This window comes from Phodopus roborovskii, unplaced genomic scaffold, assembly GCF_943737965.1.
Source record: "Phodopus roborovskii unplaced genomic scaffold, PHOROB, whole genome shotgun sequence".
Classification (NCBI taxonomy): domain Eukaryota; kingdom Metazoa; phylum Chordata; class Mammalia; order Rodentia; family Cricetidae; genus Phodopus; species Phodopus roborovskii.
This window is the reverse complement of record NW_026126540.1, coordinates 16,558,967-16,580,320: the sequence shown is the minus strand read 5'-3', so window position 1 is coordinate 16,580,320 and position 21,354 is coordinate 16,558,967. Positions and strand designations below refer to the sequence as shown.

The 21,354-nt window shown below is 41.3% G+C and overlaps 1 pseudogene; it reads left to right on the top strand.

The window, feature by feature from the left end:
* Window positions 1–236: 236 nt before the first annotated feature.
* On the top strand, window positions 237–20,818 carry LOC127232910 (poly(A) polymerase beta-like; annotated as a pseudogene).
* Window positions 20,819–21,354: the final 536 nt, after the last annotated feature.

The following is a 21,354-nucleotide window of genomic DNA, read 5'->3' as shown; positions in this document are numbered from 1 at the left end:
GGCTTGATATAATTGTGTATAGAGGGCCAGGGGCTCATATGGCTGAATATGGCTCAGCTTAAGCTCCTCATCCACTAAAGAGCAGGGGGTTGAGAGTTTGGGTCTGGATAAAGGCCACTGCTCTACCCATATGACTTTACCCGAGCTCCACCGGATGACTGGAACACGGGGAGCAGTGGCCCCTAGCATTGGGTTTGGATCAGGCTGGATTTCCTCCGGTCGTGTTTCTACTGGTCATGGTCTCGTCTTTCAACCGAGAGCTCAAGGAGTCCATTATCATCATTGAAAAACGCCAGATGGTATGTGGTGATGACCACGTCCATCTGCCCCAATAAATCCTGGCCCAGTAAATTGGCTGATAAGCTTGGGACACTGAGGGGCCTAATTTTCCCCTTCTCCCCATCAGGACCATCTTAGGTAGGTGGTTGTATCTTTGGACTTGGTATTCCCTCCCATGCCCAATATTGCAGGCCCAGGGAGCTGGTCCCAAGAGAATGGCATCTCCTTTTCTCTTAATAGTATTCTATCAGCCCCAGTTTTTATTAAACAGTGGAAAATCTCTGCCCGCCAATGATGATACTCATCTTCAGGTGATAACCCTCTATGATAGGCATTGTCCAGTGAGCTACAGGCGACCTTCTGCTCTCCTCCTTGGTGGAACAGGGCTGGAGGTTGCCCAGCCCCTAGTTGGGCATTTCTCTAGATCAAACTTAGAGCAGCATTCCGCTCTCCAATTGTAACCCTTTTTAAAATGGGAGCAGGGTGTAGGAGGAGCCTTCCCTTTTTTGGCTTTTGGCTAGGGGCCCCTTGAGGACAGTCATGCTCAATGTGTCCTGGCTGACTGCACCTGAAGCATGCCCCCTGCTTGGCTTCCTTTTGGGGGGTGCCTCCCTGGACAGCTAAGGAATTAGCAATTGCTTGGGTCATCGAGGCCATCTGAGCCTGCAGTGCTGCCACCAGAGATTTTATCTGGTGTCGTTGGGTGCCAATATCTTTGGTGGCTATAATCCATTGGCTCAGGGAGGTGTCCTTCAAGCCTGTACAGGTGGCCAAATGTGCACCCTGCATTCCCTCACTCGTTTAACAAATTCATTCCTCATCCAGCCAGGGGGCAACTTTCAGTGGATGCTCTGTTGGGCCCTATCAGTGAATTCTGGGAGATATCCCCCCGCCCTGGTTTTTGCCTCACCCCGGCAATGGGTGACTCCATGGCCCTTCCTCCAATTTTGCCAGGCTTGTAACCGGACCTGTTGAGTTGATCTCTGTACAGGTCGGAGGCTAGCACTGCTTGTTTGATACCCTTTGAAAATACTTCCCCTGTACGAGAAATGGATATGGCTGGGTTAGCTTGTTGGTTTCGTTTCGCTCTGACCCAGCACTCCATTTAATGAACTGGGTACTGGGTAGAACAACCTTGGCTAGGCTCATCCAATCCTTGAGAACACAAGGATTGTAAGCTATTTCTTGAAGGAGGGCCTGGGCCCATGGAGAATTAGGCCCATCCTCTGCTATTTACTGCCTACCTCAACTTCTTAAGGTTCTTGGCCTCCCATGGGTACCATTTGAGAGGCCTGTTAAGACCTCACCTTCATCCCCTCACCCTCCTTTTTTTTTTAATTTTTTATTTTTGCCAGATATGCTTCAGCATATGCTGGTTCTGTCCCTCCCCATGGCGTGGTAGCACAAGGGTCATGAGATGAAAGATCCATCCGAAGGTGGCATATTGAGAACTGTCTGCTTGGGGCAATTTAGAATCTACAAGGGTATAAAGAGGAGGATGGTAGTCTCCCATGCTTGGCCCCAGGGTTCCCCAAGAGCCTTGGCCTTCACTTCTATTCTTACAGTTTTGGGCTCTTTCTTTATCAAAATTAGCCCAGTTTTTGCTCTTCTGCTTCCTCTGTGGAGATACGAGGGGCTGTTGGCCTAATTCCCATGTCCAAGCCCATCCCTTCCTGTTCCTCCCCCCACCTTGGGTGTGGCAGGCAGCTGACCATAAGGTTGATTCTCAAGATTAGGCTTTCCCACTAGAGCTGATATAGGCAGGGAGAGAGAGACTGGGTGCAAATATCCTTAAGTGCCTTGATAGTAGGGTAGAACCCAAGAGGGGAGCACTCACCAGCCTCCCAACCCTATCCCAGATTTCCCAAGAGAAAAAGTCAGCTGCTAGGACCCAGAGGGCTAAAGCTATGATGGTGTCCCAGGTTTTTGTTGCATTTGCATCTGTGAGCTCCAACCCTCTAGATTGAAGTATGAGGTGGAGAGTCTTAAAGGCTGGATCATGCTTGGTTGAGCTTGCGTCACTCATACTAAGGGTCTCACTCACCTTGAGAGTTTACTTGGCCTCGGTTGTGATCTCCTCACACTGGGTGCCAATTGTGGGGTCACCACTCTGCAATTCCTCCCTCAGAGGAGAGGACTGAGGAAAGATTAGTGTATTGTCCTTTGCAAGGGCAATCAGACCTGGTCATGGCAGGAACTTGCTTTATTGATGAGCAGATGCTTAAGTAGGCTTCAGGGTAGGGGCAGGGCATCAGCGGGAGGATTTTGATGATAGTAGGTAGAGAGACTAAGGAGGGCCAATAGCATTGTTTTTAATCACCAGTTACCAAGCAGAGGTCACTCTCTTTCAAGCCCTGCGGAATCATTGCTACACGGAAGTGCAACCAGAGACAGGTCTCCAAACTCGAGACATTTTTGTGTCATGCCTTTAGGCCCAGCCTGGACACACAGGCCTGATGTCACCACAGCCCACTAATGTAAAACTTGTGGTCAAGAGAATATTATCTCTGGGCCTTGGTAGAGACAGTCCTGTTGGGTGTGATCAATCATCTGTCCGAGGAACCATTCCTACAAATGTGGGCTCCCCTCAAGCCAAGCTAAAGAGGTAGAGGAATAATTATTCCTCTAATGAGATATATTGTTTCTTCCTAGAATTCTCACCATCTAGCACAGTCTCCACTAGCAGTCACGTGGTTTGGCTGAGTCTACCTGGCTTTCTAAGAAAGTCACAACTTCTACTCTTTTCTTTTTCTTTCAGGCGCTGACCTGAACCTAAGTGTGCTTTTTTCCTGGTACTTGGGTTTTGTTAATCTTTCTCTGAAATCCTCTTCCTGCTGAGCTTCTGACCTCTCCGCCCTCTTACACAGAGTGACTTTCTTTCACATCCCTCCTTTCCTCCAAATAGTGCTGAAATTTACATTATTGCCTGGCCTGTGAGTTTTTCTTTTCAATGCTAATAAAATTGTCTTTGAGCTTCCATTAGAATCTAAAAGAAAACCAAAAGCCCAAAGCAATTATGTACATTTTCTGACTTTTTTTTTTAAAAAAAAAAAAAAAAAACAATGGTTATTTATAAATTATTTGAGCCAGGCTGTGGTGATGCACACCTTTAATCCCAGCACTTGGGAGGCAGAAGTAGGTGGATCTCTGTGAATAGCCCAAGATAGTTCTTCGTGGTAGAGACTCTTAAGATTCTCTTATATGAAATGCATTGTACATTGCTGTAACCAGGAGTCCCCCAACATATAGTAGAGAGTAAGAACTTCTTACTCCTATCTAAGCTGGTCAGCTTTTTCCTATCCCTAATCCTCTTCCCCTTACTGTGTAGAGTTCACAAGAGTGAGATCACATGGTAGTTGACTTTCTGTCATCTGCGTATTCCACTTTTACTTAACAGCTACCCCTAGTTCAATTAATGACATTGCAGATGATAGTGTGACATTCAAATTTCAAAATTTCAAACAGGGAGAGATGGTTGTTTTTCAAAATTAAAGGGTTTGACACTAAAAGATTTGAAGCCTCAGCATGGATCCTCCCCTCCCTTTTTTTTTTTTTTACATTTTTTTTAATTGATTCTTTGGGGATTTCCCATCATGTACTCCAATCTCTCTCACCTCAAAGTTTCTCAATATTCAACCCTCACTCCTGTAGTATTACCCCAAAAGAAACCAAACCAACCAAATTAATTAAAAACAAGCACACAAAAATCCACCTTGATTCTCTGACTTTCCAACACCTCTTCATTAACCTAATGGCATCAGGAGCTGTGGTGTGTCATGCAGTATACCCTTTGTCCAATCAGCCCCAACTGAAAAATGTTCATTGCAATGAATCTTTGATCTGGTTCAAGGCCTCTGGCTCCTGGCATACCATTATCACTGGGCCCTCACTGAAACTCTTCCTGGATATCCTGCTATTGCTTCATCATGGAGATCTTGCTTCTATTGTTCCGAGGACCAGTCTCATCAGGTACTCCAGCAGGTCATGGGTTAGGTAGATGTTAAGAGTGGGCCCAACTTAAGGCCTAGGCTGTGGGTCTGGGTGGTAGATGAGCTGGCCACTGGGACTGCCCCCATCAGGTGAGGGGTGGAGTCGTCTCTTCTAGGCCCATGCCATAGGGCCAGATCTCTCATGCCAGAGGAGTGGTGAGGGCTCTGAGTGCTGGAGCCATATCTCCCATAATGGGTGGGGCAAGTGCTCCTAGCATGTCTTCTTAATGCTGACGGTTTATCAGAATAGCTTTGGACTGTTTAAAAGTTGCAAATGCCGGATTTGATAATATTGTAGGGTGGGGCTGGGTATGGCTTGAGTTTTTAGATCCTTCCCGGGAGATTTGGATTTGAGACAAAAGTTCAGAGGTGGCCTAGGTACTGCTGTTATCGCTGCTGATGTTACTGGTGCTGGTGACTACTGACAGTGCCACCTGTGAGAGTTCATCCAACTTTAGCCCCTGGCAATTTCCCCCATGCTGGCATAAAAGCGTAATGACTCAAATATGTTGAGGAAATGACATGCTGTTCACAAATACGTTGAGGGAAATGACATTAATGAAAAAATATGCTCAATTTTTTTGTGTGATAGGATTTCAACTAAGTAAATGTGTGTTTTGTAAAAGAAATGATTGAAATAAAATATACTGAAATGTTTATAATGATAAAATTACATTTTGGCATTGAAAATTGCAGATAATTTTCCTATTCATTTCCCCATTTTTATAAATATGTGACATAATTTTTATAACCAGCAAAAAGAATGAGGTAGAAGCCATAAGGATTCAAGCATTTTGCTGGCCTACTCCTGTCACCTGGCAGAATGTACTTAGGCAGGACTCTGGTGAGGCCAGGGTTCCATCGTTTCATATTCTGCACATAGGTGCAAAGGAAGCCTTTAAAAGACAGACCCCGCCCACTCATGTTCTCTTTCCTGCTGTTCCCCTGCACAGACAGGACTTTTCTTATCTCTCTCTCTTCTCATTTGCCCTCTCTCTGTTTCTGTGTCTCTTTACCTCTTTTCTCCCTCTCTGCTCCCCCTTTCCTTTCTAACAAAACTTAATCACTTAAGCTCTGGATGCCGGGAATGTTTGTCCCTCTCCTTGGTGACCTTCACCTGCTGTGGAATCCACCAAGGACCCCTTGCACTTTATCATAGCAGATGCTTATTCTAATTCCAAGACATCGGGCTGTTTCTCTTCAATATGATTATTTTTATTTTGTTCCTCTCTGTTTTTCAATTAACAGTTTTATTTGCTTTTCACTAAGCCTAAAAGGCCATTAAAAATAGGAAAGAGTTAGCTGTCCTTACTGGTCATGGCAGCATTATTCTAGGGAGACCCCTAGAATATAAATCTCAGATTTTAAAATGAGATTGTGTTTCCTGGAGGTGACCTCCTCACACTAAGGGAAATGTTAATGATATAACAGATTTTGTTTTCTTAAACAGAATACAAATTACTGTCTTTGGAAATTAAGATCTCAGAAAAAAATCAATAAAAATACCTGTGTAGTAGATCAATACAGTTATATTTCAAACTTTATATAGCAGTGTTCTACGTGTACTGTACAGGTGTCTAAATACACACGCACACACTCACACACTCACTCACACTCACACTCAAACTGGGACCACAGACACTACTACCACAGAGGTTGAATGGCTAATCATTTCTTCTGACCATCATTTAAGAGTCTGGGAAAGCTTCTTGTGGGAAGTGTGACAATGGGAACACAACCTCTCTCTATAATGACCTTCGTTATCTAGTCCCCAAGTTCCTGCTCTTTCATGGCCCTGAGTCTTGGAATATTTCAATCTTTAGCTAGAGCAGGGGTGGGTGAATGGGGTCTTTGTGCACTTTAAAACCACATAAGCATGAGTTCAGATGATGTTACTGGCTCTTTGGTTCTTGTCTGAAGACATGCATGTTTTTAGGAAGAGGTTATTTAGCAAAACTAGGCAAACATGCCAAAGCAAGACAGAAGTGGGCTGCTCTGAGGCAGGGAACACCCAGTAGGACAGGGCTATAGTTTTAAAGCATGCTTGTGAGGCAAGTGGTATAATCATGGAGTAAAGCAAACCTTTCCCCTCTTAAATCATGGCAAACTACATCTCCCCTTCTGTGAGCTGCCATGTGGTGCTGGAAATTGAACCTGGGTCCTTTAGGAGGGAAACCATTACCCTTAATTGCTAAGCCATCTCTCCAGTGCCACTTCCATTCATTTTTAACTTTAGAGTCCAGTATGTTTTCTTTGGATCAGCTTTTAGGCTGGTGCCAAGGTCACTTGCAGGTCCCATCATATTTAACATTCATTTTTCTTCCATCATACTTAAATTTCTCTCTTTCTCCCTCCTGCCCTTCTTTCCTCACTCCCCGACCTGTGCAAATCCCTTTCCTTTATTATTGTCAAACCCCACCTTCTTTTCTTTTATTATACATATTTCTATCATAGAATAAGGTGGTCCAAAGGATAATTGCAAAGTGAAAAAGGAAAAACACATTCTATTACATTTCAGCTTTAATTAAACTCATGATCCTCCTGCCTCTGCCTCTTTCAGCAAATCCTACAGGCTTGCATCACCACAACCGACGTGCAGCTTTAAAAAAAAAAAAAAGATACATATTTTTTTCATGATAGCAGCTTAAATGTATGAGGCTCCTTTACTCCTTAGAGCTTAAACCTCTGTGAATTTTACTCCAACCTATTTTCCCAGGGGTGGGGAATGTTGGCAGAAGTGCATGTGCCACTGAAGCTACCAGCCAAACAACCTAGTAGAGCTTCAGTAAGGCCTGAAGTTTCCTCACACTGAGGCAACACTAATTACCACACAGGTTTTCACTAAGGTGGATCTCTGGAGGAAAATTCCCCACATACTGTCCCAGCAGCAGCAAAGCCACTCTTCTGTTCTCTGATATACAGTGAGTGCCCATAAATACCTTCAGCTTATCTGAACAATTAAGATATCAAAATGAGGAGCCCGAGGGTGATGAAGAGTGTGCTTCTCATCACATTCCTAAGAGCTGTTAAGCTCTGTCCCACAGGGTAAGTGACAGGCTGAAAGAGCCTGTACATTCAGAGATGGAAGCACCTCACAATTTAATTAGACCTCAATTGTTCACCTTACCAATCATCTAAATGAAATGTTTTCCTTAACAATAAAGCCACTAATTAGGAAAAATGAATGTCAACACACATGTGAGGTATGCTCCTTCAGGTGGGATATGGAGCTGCAGCAGTACTTATGACATACTAGGTAAGAGTGCCAATTTCTTGGTAAACACGGGTGGCTCAAGGGGCTCAGTGCTCTTGAGACAGTGAGAGACTATTGTACTTGCAGAAACTGTATGATTTTTCTGTAGCACTGATCCTGTGAGAGAGAAAGTCACTTTCAAGGATGGAGAGAAAGGAGAGCATCCTGGCCTTAACCACTGTCTCAAGGGCTTAGCAAGCAACACACACATACCTGCATTTACTAATTAAATTTGTCTTTCACTCTTTCAAATACAAAAAACTAAAGCAAACATTTCCTGGTGTTGACTTAGCATTGCTCTTAATTAAGAACCATTGAAGGATTCAAGACTTCCAAGCAGGTAAGGCCGTTGTTATTACTCCCAAGCAGCACGTGGAAAACATGAACTACAGATTGGATCAATGAGTCTAGATATCACAAATATGTATATCCATTTATGATTTGTATGCTTCAACATGACCAGTTTCTTGTTTTCTTAGTACCAAGGCAGCTTGTAATTTTTTAAATGTTTTTTAATTTATTTTATATAACAAAGTCCATTTAAATGAAAACAAACATTTATAGACAATATTTGGGAATTTGGGTGTTGTTCTTTCCAAACTACTTCCTTCTGGTAAGGGGCGCTGTCATGGGGGATTCGAAGAAGATTCAGAAATCCTGGCTGTAGTCTGTGAGGCTGCTTTGTCCAGCTGTTTGGAATGTAGGATCACCTGGTACTCTGTTTCAGGCAGTCTGGCTTGATCAAACCACATTAGTCTGGAAGGAATCCACAGCTTTTCATTTTCTGTGGAAACAAAAATAGAAATCCTTTTCCCCAGTAACTTGTCCTTCAACTTAAATTTTGGAGTCAAAGCATTTTTTTTTTTTAATTTAATTTATTATTTTACATGTTGATCCCAGTTCCCCCCTCCCTCCCTCCTTCCCTCCCTTTTACCCTCTCTGCCCTCTCACATGCAGTCTAACCACCCTCCCCTCCCATCCCCCCCACCGCAATTCCATATGTAGGGGAATTCCATCCAGTTGGGATCATGTAGATCTGACAGGTCATGTCAGGGCTTCTCTCCTGGCTCTAGATTAAGGCAGTTATCCCTCCATGGGGGATGTGTTCGCAAAGTCCTTTTGTGCACCAGGGACACATCCTGGCTCCACTGTCTGAGGTCCCTTAGACTGCTCAGTCCTTCTGGCTGAGACCCATATTCAGGGGGGCCTGAGCCAGTCCCATGCTGGCTTCCCAGCTATCAGTCTAGTGGCCCTTAGCTCCTCCTTGTTCAGGTAAGCTGTCTGTATGTGTATCTGCCACATGGTTTTGTCCTCTCCATCTGCATCTGGGTTCTAGTTCGACTCTGTGTTTATGTATGGGTGATTGATCCTGTTTCCAACAGGCATTACTTGAGGGCTCCATGGATAAGTTAGTTGTTGATCTCACTCTCCAGGAAGGGCATTTATGACAGCTTTTCCACTGAAGTTCAAATTGTTAGTTGGGAGCAGTCTTGTAGTTCTCTAGACCTTTCTTTGTGTTCAATTTTATCTTCAAACCAATACTGGCTCCCTCTTTTATGTTCTCTCTCTCTCTCTCTCTCTCTCTCTCTCTCTCTGTCTGTCTCTCTCTCTCTTTCCTGTCTTCTATTCCTAACCAGGCTCAATCTTCCTGGTCGCACATGTTTTCCTTTCCTCCCCCTCGTTTTTCTCCTACTTCTCTCTCCATTCGCTACCCACCCCCACTTCACATGAGCTCTGGGGGACTTGTCCCTTCCCAGTTCTGTGAGGAACTTTATATGAATCTCTTAGAATACACCTTGTATCCTAGTTCCTCTGTTGGTGTGAATTATAGGCTGGTGATCCTTTGATCTAGGTCTAAAATCCATATATGAATGAGTACATACTGTGTTCCTCTTTTTGTGACTGGGTTACCTCATTCAGGATGGTTTCTTCAAGTGCCATCCACTTGCCTGCGAATTTCAAGATACCATTATGTTTTTCTGCAGTATTCCATTGTGTAGATGTGCCACATCTTCATTAACCATTATTCAATTGAGGGGTACCTAGGTTGCTTCCAGGTTCTTGCTATTACAAATAGTGGCAGCTTATAATTTTTACCTTGAACTTTTGTTAGCTTTAACTAGAGGCCTTTGTTTTTAGAAATTAGTAAGAAAGTTAACAGATGATGTTATATTATTTTCAACTCAATGTACTCTCTGGATAGCTAGGTACTCATGTGCTTTCTATATTTCTCCAAGTAGATAAAAGCTTTGCCCTTGGATAGACAGCAAAGCACAGGAGGCAACAACATATATGAGGCACCACTCATTGGCTACTTTTCTTGATTGCTCTCATTTTCTGGGTGACACTAAGTCATCTTACAGAGTGAAAGGGAATTGTTATAAAGCAGTCTGGCCCTGGCTGTCCCGAGTGTGGCAGAGGGTGTGCTAAGAGGCTACTCAACACCATCTTTCCAGAGGAAGCCAGATTCCCATCATCTATCATTCTGGCCATTAAAGGACTGCTGCTCTGAGGCTGAGGTTCATTTGGCAGCTGTTGGTTATCTGAACCCTCTTGGAGATGCAGCAGTGTATTCTAAGGAGGGTTTCATAAGGCCGGGGGCAAGGTGCTTAGCTCTTAGTCTAGCAAATCTCCCAGGTCTGTATCTCTTCTCTGCTGCTGACCCATCCATGTGAGTTTTCTGAGTAGACGATACTCCAACCTGTAGAGGAACTAGAGTCCCATTACAGAGGACACCTGAGGAGGAGGCACAAGAGGTATGGTAATCTTGATGACAGAGAGATTTTCCTTTATGTCTGAGTGGATTTGTCTGTTCCCCATCCCAGTTCATTTGGAAAATAGAGAACCTATGGGAAGGGCTTTCTGTTCTGGGTACCCTGGTGTGTTGCAGGAGGGGTAGAGGCAGAGGGTGTTGAAGACTACAGGGGCAGCTGGCTCACTGGGAAAAGCAATGTGTGGGCCTGGGATGGACTAAGACACAATAGACTAGCTAGACCAGATCTAAGACTGGCTCCCTACAAGATTGTTATGACAGCCCCCTTGGAAGAGAGGCACTGAAAGCTTGATAGGCTGTGATGAGTAAAGAATGTGGCTCCTTTTCAATAGGGGTTTAAAGTACTCCCCTTTTACACTGGTCATTCTTATTTCCTTACAGCTCAAATCAGCCTCACCTTTTAGTATTGAAGGCACCTCTCACATCTGCAATAAATTTTATGTCAATCAAAAGAAATTAACTACACAATTGAGCCAGTTCAATTAGATATCAATTCACACCACTTTTTCTAATGTCTTTTGATGAGTAGATGGGCCCAGATTTCAAGTTCTTCACAGAAAATGTATCATAGCAGAAACTGTTATGCACTAATACTGACATTTTTAGTAGCGAGTCGTGTGTGTGTGTGTGTGTGTGTGTGTGTGTGTATGTGAATGCAGGTGGTAGGAGTAAGCAATAATCTATTTTCCTTGGCTTGCAATGAGGACCTTACAATGATGTAACATTTGGAAGCACTCAGAAGAATGCTGATTTTGCAATAACTAATAGTGGCAATTATTATTCTAAATTAGCAGCTTAAGTCATTACAGTGTAGCAGGAGATCTGGCTTTGCGTTTTCTTTCTTTTTTGATTTCATATTATCTCTTTTATATTATAAAATTATTTTATAATTTTAGCTTGTAAAAGAAATGACTACTGATGCAGTTTCTTAGTCTTTGCCACAGTGTAGACTTCTGACATCATTATTCAGGGGCTAAAAGCCAGTCACCAAAGCCAGTTTTTCTAAGGCTCAAAGTGAAAAAGTCTCACCTGTTTTCCAAGGCTCACTAAGAAGGCTTTTGGTTCATTTCCCTTCTGTTATCTATCTAAGTACAACACTTTGGTAGGGGCTATGAATCACTAGGTCTTTTCAGAAGGGAACTGGTTCAATGGGAATGCACAGAATTAAAGTCCTTGAAAAAATAAGTCAGTATAGGGACACTGTGTTACAAAAGGAACACATGATGAAGGAATCCTGCAGCTGAGATAACAGATTCCTGTTCAAGGTAGATTTTGGTTGAGTTTGAAACCGGTAATAGACAGATTCTAAGTAACTAGAAGAGTGAGGGCAGTGCAATATTTGGGAGAAAGAGATGAGCAAAGTACAATGATATATGTATATAAGATGTTATAGTGTAACCCACTATTTTATATTAACTAACATCAATTTGAAAATACCTTGATTATAGCTTTTACATGGAAACACATCAATTCTTAGGCTGTGGGGACATAAATGCAGGGCTGGGGATGGATCAGTATTTAGGAACACTTACAGAGGACCTGAGATCTGTTCCCAGCCTCCATAATGGGCAGTTTATAATCATCTGTAACTCCAGCTCCTATGGGTAGTCTCACACAGACATGTACTTACATACATAGATTTTTTTTAAAATTATCTTTTAAAAATTTAATATGTATGCTTATTTAGAATATGACTTGAGTGTGGATTTCTGTATCTGCTTATATAAGTTACTGGATGATGACAGGATAGTCACCAATCTGATTACAGAGGAAGGCCAGTTCAAGAACTCTCTCCATTAGGTGTTAGACTGGGTCATCCTTGTGGATTCCTAGGAATTTTCCTAGCACCAGGTTTCTTCCTAGCCCTGTAATGGCTCTGTTAAGATGTTTCTTTCCTTGCTCTTCCACTCCATCCCTCTCCAAACTGGACCATCCCATACACCAGGCAGAGCTACAGGAGTCCAGTCCAAGAGAGGGAAGAGAGATTATATGAGCAATCAAGAGTCAAGATCATGACCACAGAAACAGTTGGCCCAAAATTATGGGAGCTCACAGACTCTAGACCAACAGCTAGGGATCCTGCATGGGACTGAACCAGGTCCTCTGCATGTGGGTGGCAGTTTTGTAGCCTGATCTCTTTGTGGAACCCCTGGCAATAGGATGAGGATCAATTCCTAGCACATAAGTTGTCTTTATGATGCTCATTCTATATGGTGGGAGGCTTGCTTAGTCTTGATGGAGGTTGGGGCTTGGTTCTGCCTCTACTGAATGTGCTAGTCTTTTGACTACCTATAAAAGGCCTTACCCGTTCCAAGGAGTGGATGGGTATGGATTGGAGGGAAGAGGGGGCAGGGAGAGGAAGGGAAGGAGTGGGAACTGTGGTTGGTATGTAAAATAAATTAAAAAATATATAAAAAGAATATAAGTTGAGTATAAAGGTTTTTTTTTTTCTTATTTACTAATTCATTTACGCAGGATAGATGTTTTCCGACATATGTAACCCAGTATTCCACAGCCTGCCTTGTCTTTAACAACAGTGAAACTGAGACTGAAAAATAAAACTATGACTTGAAGCTAGGCTGTCCCATATAGGCGCTTCACACATTAAAATTAATCTGTAATTCTTAGAGAAACATAATGATTTTCTTCTTATCAAATCCCATAATAGGCAGATCTCCTTAACTTTAACTTTTAGGATATATTTTATCTATATGATCAGAAACCAACACTATAACCATGACAAGGTTTTCAGGAAAACTGTCTCCTATAGTAAATACAGTTTACAAAACCAAATTATTTCCTACAAAATAGAATGTTGGGAAATAGAGTGCTGAAATAAACATTTATAAATCTTAGGGTCACAATTGAACATTTCATAGAAATACTTCATCATATTCCTTAATACTATAGGAAAATATCTGTCTTATTTTAGTAAAGTTACTGATAAACTCTATATTGATAAAATAGTAAGAATTTATTTAATTAAAATATTGTGATAATTTTTATGCAAACATTCTTCAGTCTTGTGGTGAGTTCTAAAGCATATAGTTAATCTAAGTCTTCATTGTCCCAGAGTATTCGAATCAATAACATTTTACCATGATATATCTGATTAACTTTTACTTTATAACCAAGAGTTCTAATTGATTATCTTCATACCATGCATTCATGCACATTCGTCCATGTATAGATTTGAAAATAGAAATGAGCCAAGACCTTATACATATAAATCAAGTACTGTACCACTAAGTGTATCTCCAGCCCCAGGTCAATACAGTTGTTGGCTTAAGTCTGTATGGCACAACAAACTACCTCTTATCCATTCACACGTATTATATATAATTATAATATAATGTATCATCTATTCATTTACCTCAATTTTTTCATTATATCCTTTCTCTCCACCTTCTTTTTCCCTCCTATTCTAATTTTTTCCTTTCGTCATTTTCACTTCTTCTCTCTTTCTGCCTCTTTTGAGCTATCCAGACCAGCCTCTTCTCATCTGTCTGGTCATGAGAGGAGCAGCGATTTTAGTCATCCTTTCAAAGCCTTAGGAAAAATAACTTGAGAGCTTTTTGCTCTCAAGGTAGCAGTGAAAGATTATTTATCCTAATAGTAACTGGAGTCTAATGTGGATTTTTGCCCCATAAAAATCAATGAGCATTTTGAATAAAGAAACAGAATTCTCATTATAAAATTTCCAAAGATAAGAACACTCCTCTCAACATGAAGCTGCTTTTTTTTTTTTTTTTTTTTTTTTTTTTTTTTGATGAGAGTAATATGGTTTGGCAAACAGCAGTAGCCAGATGACTTGGAAAGAACTGCCTCTAATTCCTACCTGACTTGCTCCTGAGACCTGCTGAGTTTTCAAATTGGTTGATGTTTTCTGAGTACAACCTTGGTAATCTTTCCAGAATAAAAATGCTCAGATGCCAAGTCCTCCTCAGAAGTCCTAGAGCAGCAGGGGTCATGCTAATTCCCCATCAGTTAACATCAATAGAAAAGATATAAACACTTTATTCTGAATTAGGCTATGAGATGTTGATGTATAGAATTACTGTAGATGATGATAGGAACGAGTTACTACCTAAGATTTCTACATTCTAGTTCTATACTATGTTACACAATGAGTTTGTGGGATGACTACATTAAATATGACTTTATATGTTTCAATTAGTTGTCTGCACATAAGTAAATATTATTGATAATGATGACAAGTGAAGCAGCTGCTGCAAGCACAGAGAAGAAGCTAACACACTGACACACGTAGATCTCCAGAAATGAAAGAGTTTCAAGGCTGTTATTGGGACCTAGGCCTGGAAAAGACACACACACACACACATACACATACATACATACATACATATCACATATATACACATATGTATGTATATTTGTAAAATATATGTACAAACATATCCATATATATGAAAGGGAGAAAGGGGAAGACCATCAGAAGGTACGGGTGCCAGAGGAACCTTATTAGTGAGCAACCTTCAAAGAAATCTTCTCAGAAGTTTGAGAGGTCTCCCACAAACAAATATAAGTCTGACTTCTTATGACCTTTTAGGGGTGGTACTTATGCCATGATTTAGTGTAGCATAGTGTACATGATAAAGAGCATGATGGAACCAAGTACCAAATTGATGGTTGTCAAGTCATAGCATAGATACCTTCTAAACTGCCCATCCCAGAGAGAGCTGTAGGAATGTATGGCCTGAAGTAGGCCCTGGGATTAAAGATGAAAATCTATGCTCCCTCCATTCATGACAATGATGTTAATACCACTTTCAAAGCTCAAATAAGGTTGCTTGGTCTTCATATAGCAAACATATTTGTCAGGTTTCAGGTATTCAACTGCCTAGTTGTCTCCAATTGTGTGTTCCATGAGAGTTGGCTTTGGCCTACTTACCCATCATTTCTCTCTTCCCAAGTGCTCCCCAGAAGTGTCCTTATTTTCATGCTTGCTTGTCTAAAAATAAACTGGTTTCTCATCTCAGAAACCTGTCTACCTCAGTTTCCCCTTTGACCTCATGCACCACCCCTTCATTTGTATCAGTCAATGACTAAATTCCATCTAATTGATCTGCAAGTGAACACATGGACTTATTTATTGTGTCTTCTTCTTTGCAGATGCTGTGATGATTATTTTAGGGCCATATCATATTACTAGTAGCTCTTTTATTTGCAGATAGAGAAGTCATCCTCACAAAACTTTGAAGGTCACCCTTTACAAATACCTCTTGCTCTCCCTTCTACTTGTGTTTTTCAAGACAGCATTAAGCCTTCCCCCTTCCCGCCTTTTTTTTAAATGTAGCTATCTTTATTAGTTTTCCTATATGATCTTCTACTTATACATAACCTGATATACTACAATCCATATTCTGAAGTGTTGTTGAGACAGCTGATCTGACATGCACATCACAATGTCACTCTGCTCTTCAGTATCTTGTATTCTTACAGTCAGAGGATAAAATCTGAGGTCTTCAGCAGGACACAAAAAGTACTTTATGATTTGACTACTTGCTGGTTGACTAACTCTATCCTCTATCACTTTGCTCAGCAGCCACTGTACAACATATTCCCAGCAGCACTTCCTAATCACCTGGGTCTTGTTCATTCAGAGTTCTGTGTTTTCAGATTTCCAGAACTTTGAATTGCTATGACTATTTTTGAGTTACTAACCTCTCCCCTGCTAAATTCAGTATCATATTATACCTCTGTGAGGGATTCTCCACCTTGGATGTTTACTGGAATAATGTGTTATCTTTGAAAGACATCCTAAACAACTGATATGTTCAAAGACTCTACTTTCACCATGCATAGCGGGGCTCAATCTTTCTCATGTGTTTACCGTCTAGGTGATTTCAGTGTGGTTACAATTAATTTTACACATTCTACTAACATGCTTCATTTCCTCTCTAGTAACACTGGCATTTTTATTGTATCTTATTTTCAGTTCTACTATTCCTTCTATGGCATGGACCATACTGTCCATCTCTATAATCCATGAACCAGCCTGAGGAATATCTGCTGTGTTTGCAATTCTGCTGTACTATTTTTGACATTTCCTATGTCAAGTACACACTGCTCATTTACAGTTTGTACTTGTGAAGTTTACTTTTCCTAGTTGTCATTTTTTTAGTTCCAAAAAGCAGTTAAATCTAACCTCATAAGTTCTATACATGATTTCTATTTGACATAATTTCATTGTGAAAGTCAGAAAAAAAAAATAAAGCCAAAATTAGGTAAGTGCTGCATGCCCTGGAGTTGACTGGAAAACTCAGAAGTCTTCTGCACAAGCTCATGCGAAGATCCATCATTTTGCTTTCATCTCTTCAGATTTCTTCAGCATTTTCTAAGCTATCATTTCCTTGTCTTATTGCTCTACAAAATATCTGTGAAAAACAATTTAAGGAAGGATGAGTTACATTAGCCAACAGTTTGAAGCCATAGCTCACTCCCAACATAGTGGCAAGGTCATGGCTGCCTGAGCTTAAAGCAGCCAACACACTGTGTACTTAGTCTAGAAGCAGAGATAGATGACTGCTTGCTTTCTCTTTCTTTATGCAATCAATGGTGTTAGACCATGGAACCATGGAATAGTTGCCAATCTTCACTAATCTAATCTGGAAATCTCATGCACACCCACAGCTATGTTTGCATGGTGAGTTTAAGGCCCAAGGCACTGACAACCAATCATAACCAATATTACATTTTCTTTCTGGTCAAATTTTCCAAATTCAGGTATTCAACAAAATAGTTCAAAAGCATTTATTCTGTATTCGTGTACTCTTTGATGCTTACATAGCACATGTAATTTCTTCATGGAACGTCATGTTTTACCTATCTAAAAAATATATAATGGATTTCTTAGGGGTTCTATGGTGGTGTGTGTGTGTGTGTGTGTGTGTGTGTGTGTGTGTGTGTGTATTTGTGTGTGTGTGTTTGTGTGTGTGTGTGTATGTGTGTGTGTGTGTGGAGGGGGGTTAGTGCTGTGATGAAACACCATGACCAAAAACAAATTGGGGAGGAAAGGGCTTAGTTGCCTTAAATTTCCACATCACTGATCATCACTAGAGGAAGTCAGGACAGGAACTCAAACATGGCAGGAATCTGGAGGGAGGATCAGATGCAGAGGCCATATTTAACTCTGTGAAGCTGTATTTCTTTGCCTGCCTAAAATACTTGATTGGTCTAATAAAGAGTTGAAGTCCAGTAGCTAGGCAGGAGAGAAACAGGGCTGATGGGCAAGAGAATAAATAGAAGGAGACAAAGAGAGATCAAGGAATGAGGAAGAAGAAGAATGGAGGACACCAGGGACAAGCCACCTAGCTACACAATAAGCCATGGAATAAGAAGTAAAGAAAGATGTATAGAATAGAGAGAGGTAAAATCTCAGAGGCAAAAAAATAGGTGGGATAATTTAAATTAAAAAAGCTGGCTAGAAACAAGTCAAGGTCAGTATTCATAAGACTAAACCTCCATGTATTTATTTGGGAGTGGGGTGACAAGCCCGCAAAAGAGTAAAGAGTCAAAGGAGCAAAGAGTAACAACAGTGACATTAGGTTGTGACTTATTCATATCCATCTGATTTGAGGTGAATCTCTTGGGAAAAGACTTACTTGCAGGTGGGTCTGAGGACTTTCCTGTAGGGAGTTTCAAGGAACCAGGGTGCAACCATTTGTACTATCTTTAGATTTGCAATATATTGCCCAATGCTTGCCTTTATGACATCCATGACACTTAGTAGGTAGCTTTATGGAAGTACTCTTTTCTGGCATTGGGAAATGTAGGGCCCTGCATGGACCCCCAAGGCACCTTGAGCAAGCCTGAAGCTGTTGGCTGGAACATTTTGCCCCAGAGTTGCCCCTGGTTTCTTGCCTCCCAGCGTTACCATTGGTAGTCTTCCTCTTTTGCTAACACACATCTGGTGGGGAGGCGCTAAGCCTGAAAACCCTGTTATTTTCCACTGTGCTGTGAGTCAGTATGTAAGCTCACCCCATCCCCTCAATAAACGGCATTTGTCATTCTGACATTCTGTTGAATGGATAACCTATTGTCTTGTCTCTTATTTCAGTTTCTAGGCCTTCACCCAATTAATGGAACTGGTGCTACAGGGCAGTCTCTCTTAAAATGCCCTGTTTGTTGACATGACCAGGAAGCATGAGACTTTAGGGCTGTGGTAAGAGCCTCTGCAAAGACAATGGCACTATTTAGCCCCTATTTCTTGACATTCTAGGATCTAGTCATTCAGGGGGGAATTCTTTATTGGACTAACTACCTTCTGTCTCTCTGTTGTGACCCCATCATAAGCAAGTTGATACACAGTATGTCAGCTGCCACAGCATGCTACACTTTCTATTCCATAGAAATTTGTACTCAGGCCAAAAGTTTAGTAAAAGACTCAGTAGGTCTCTGTGTTACACCTTTGATGTTGGCTGTGTATCCTGAAATGGACACAGCCTTCCAAGCTCCTAAACATACTGAGTGAGAGGAAAAGTATTAGTTAGCTCAGGGCCTTCAAGACCAAGTTCTCATCACCATGGTGATTTAATTGTCATAGAGGGATAGAGGGCAAGGAATAAGACACAAACAAAGGGGATAGAGGAGGAAGGAGGAGAAGGGAACAAGGGGGAGGGAGACAGGGAAGGGAACAAGGGATTCGTCCTGTAGGGGCAAAGGCCTGCCTCTGGATAAGGAGAAGACAGTCCTGGCATATGGGGGAAATGTAGTTTATAATGGTACAAGTGGATATCCCATGTTAGGATAAGGTGTTTAATTTTAATTGGGTGTGTTAATTAGGTGAGCCAAAGGGGGCTTTTGGTTGCTGGACTTCAACACTTGGATTAACTGGATAACCTAGTAGTCAGCCTCTGGAGGAGGAAGAAGTGGCAATATAAGGGGATAGACCAGGGTAGCTAGCTTTGAGAATATTTGGGGAAACATTTTACTGCTTTGTGGGTTGCACCAAGTCACGTGGATCAACATGACGTTTTCACCTTCTATGACAAACTGAATTCACAGGAGGAAGTGAAGGAGTTAAGAGCTGGTGAGGAAGCCTTTGTGCCTGTTAATCAAACTATGTTTTGGAATAGAGAATGACATTTTGTTTGCAAGATTAGCATTGCAGACTATTCCAGATTTGGATCTACAAGATGATAATCTGCTTAAAAATTTAAACATTAGGTGCATAAGAAGCCTTAATGGTTGCCCGTAACTGGTAACTGATGAATGTTTATACCTAGAAGCAAACATTGACTGCTTCAGGTTAACACTGAGAGCCATCATATTATGGGCCAAATGTCATAGTATCCAATATATTGGGATTCCTTGCAGGTATTTTTTTTTGCTATGCTAGTAGCAAGAACTTGCCAGGTTTATCCAAATGCAATAGCACCCATTCCAGTATGTGAATTTTCTTTGGTGTTTTCTGAGTGGGGATGGCCAAATCCAGGGTTGTTAAAAGAACTGGAAGAACAAAATGTTAACCTGCCTGTGTGGGACCCAAGAGTGAATCCCAGTGGCAGGTACCATCTTATGCCTATAATTACACCCACATATCACAGCAGAACTCCACATACAATGTGTCTGTTTCAACCAGGATGGTCATGATTGAGTTGTTTAGGCAAGGGCTTGCTATCACGTAGGAAATAGGAAATTTTGCTGAATAAAGCAGAATGGTCCAAACTTTTTGAAGTACCAAGCTGTTTTTAAAATACAAGCATTATATTGTACTTCTGGAAAGTGAACTAACAGAAAAACAGTTCTCAGAGTGGGTGGGCTTGGTGAAATCTAAGATTCGAAGAATCCTGGTTGGGAGCCTGGAAAAGGACAAATTCATTACCCTGGCACATGTGAATTCACTGTCATTTCCAGCACCAAAAGAAAATGTTGACAGGGAAGAATTCCATACCATGTGAGTGATTGTGTTAGTATTGAAGAAGCCAGAAAATTCTGAAATTCTCAATATTGTTCTCACCTATGATATTCTGCCTTTCACAGATACAGTTTACAGACAAGCAATAAATAGTAAGATATTTGCAATGGATATGGAAATTACTGCAATACATTGAAGAAGAAAGTAGCTTTGCCAGCTACTTCCCAGTCATGTTCTTCAGAAAAAGGAAACCCATTTAATAGAGGGGTAAGATTGACAGTCATGAATGACATTTGCCTTCTCTTGTTTGTGGACAGTACAAACAGCACACTTTCCCCTTCGCCTGCTGGCCCTATCCTTCACCTGCTGACCCTATGAAGATAGGCCCACTAACTGGAAACCCTCAGGACAGAAGCAGTCCTGCTCTGGGTTTTATGACAGCATCAATAACCAGCATATAGTTTCCTTGCAGCATGTGAGGCCCATACCCAGCTCAGGGATTTCCCTTAGTGAAAATATCCCTCAAATTCCCTCACAACCTACCATTTCACCATTACCCAAGCCTACAATGACCAGAGCAGTTGATTTAACATATCTGGTAAATCATCCATCTAGACATTCAGGAAATACAGCAACGGACATAACCAATCCTATAATAGGAGTCTAGAATACTGATTGAGATTGCCAGCTGCAAATTTAGTCTACTCATTTTGTTTCCAAATTGGAAAAAATGTTTATTAAATACAGTTTTGTAACTGTGTTTTTTTAAGCAAGCTGGAGACTTAGGAATTTGAAGTTTTGTTTTTATTACATGAATACCAGATTATTTTTTCATGTGATGTACATAGTGTCTCCCACCTGGAGTTTGCTTTATGTGGTATCTATACCCCTTGTATTTTCAAGCCCTATTTTGAAAGCAGACAATGTATCTATTCATTACAAATATAATAAAAACAAATGTCAAACATCCTGGAACTAAAAAAAAAAAAATGTAATCTAGCATGGTAGAGGTGGTACACACCTTTGATCCCAGCACTTGAGAGGCAGAGACAGGCACATCTTAGTGAGTTTGAGGCCAACCTAGTCCACAGAGTGAGTTCCAGGACACCAAGACAGCAAGGATTGTTAAGAAGAGAAATCCCACCTTGAAAAACCAAAACCAGCCAACCAACCAACCAAC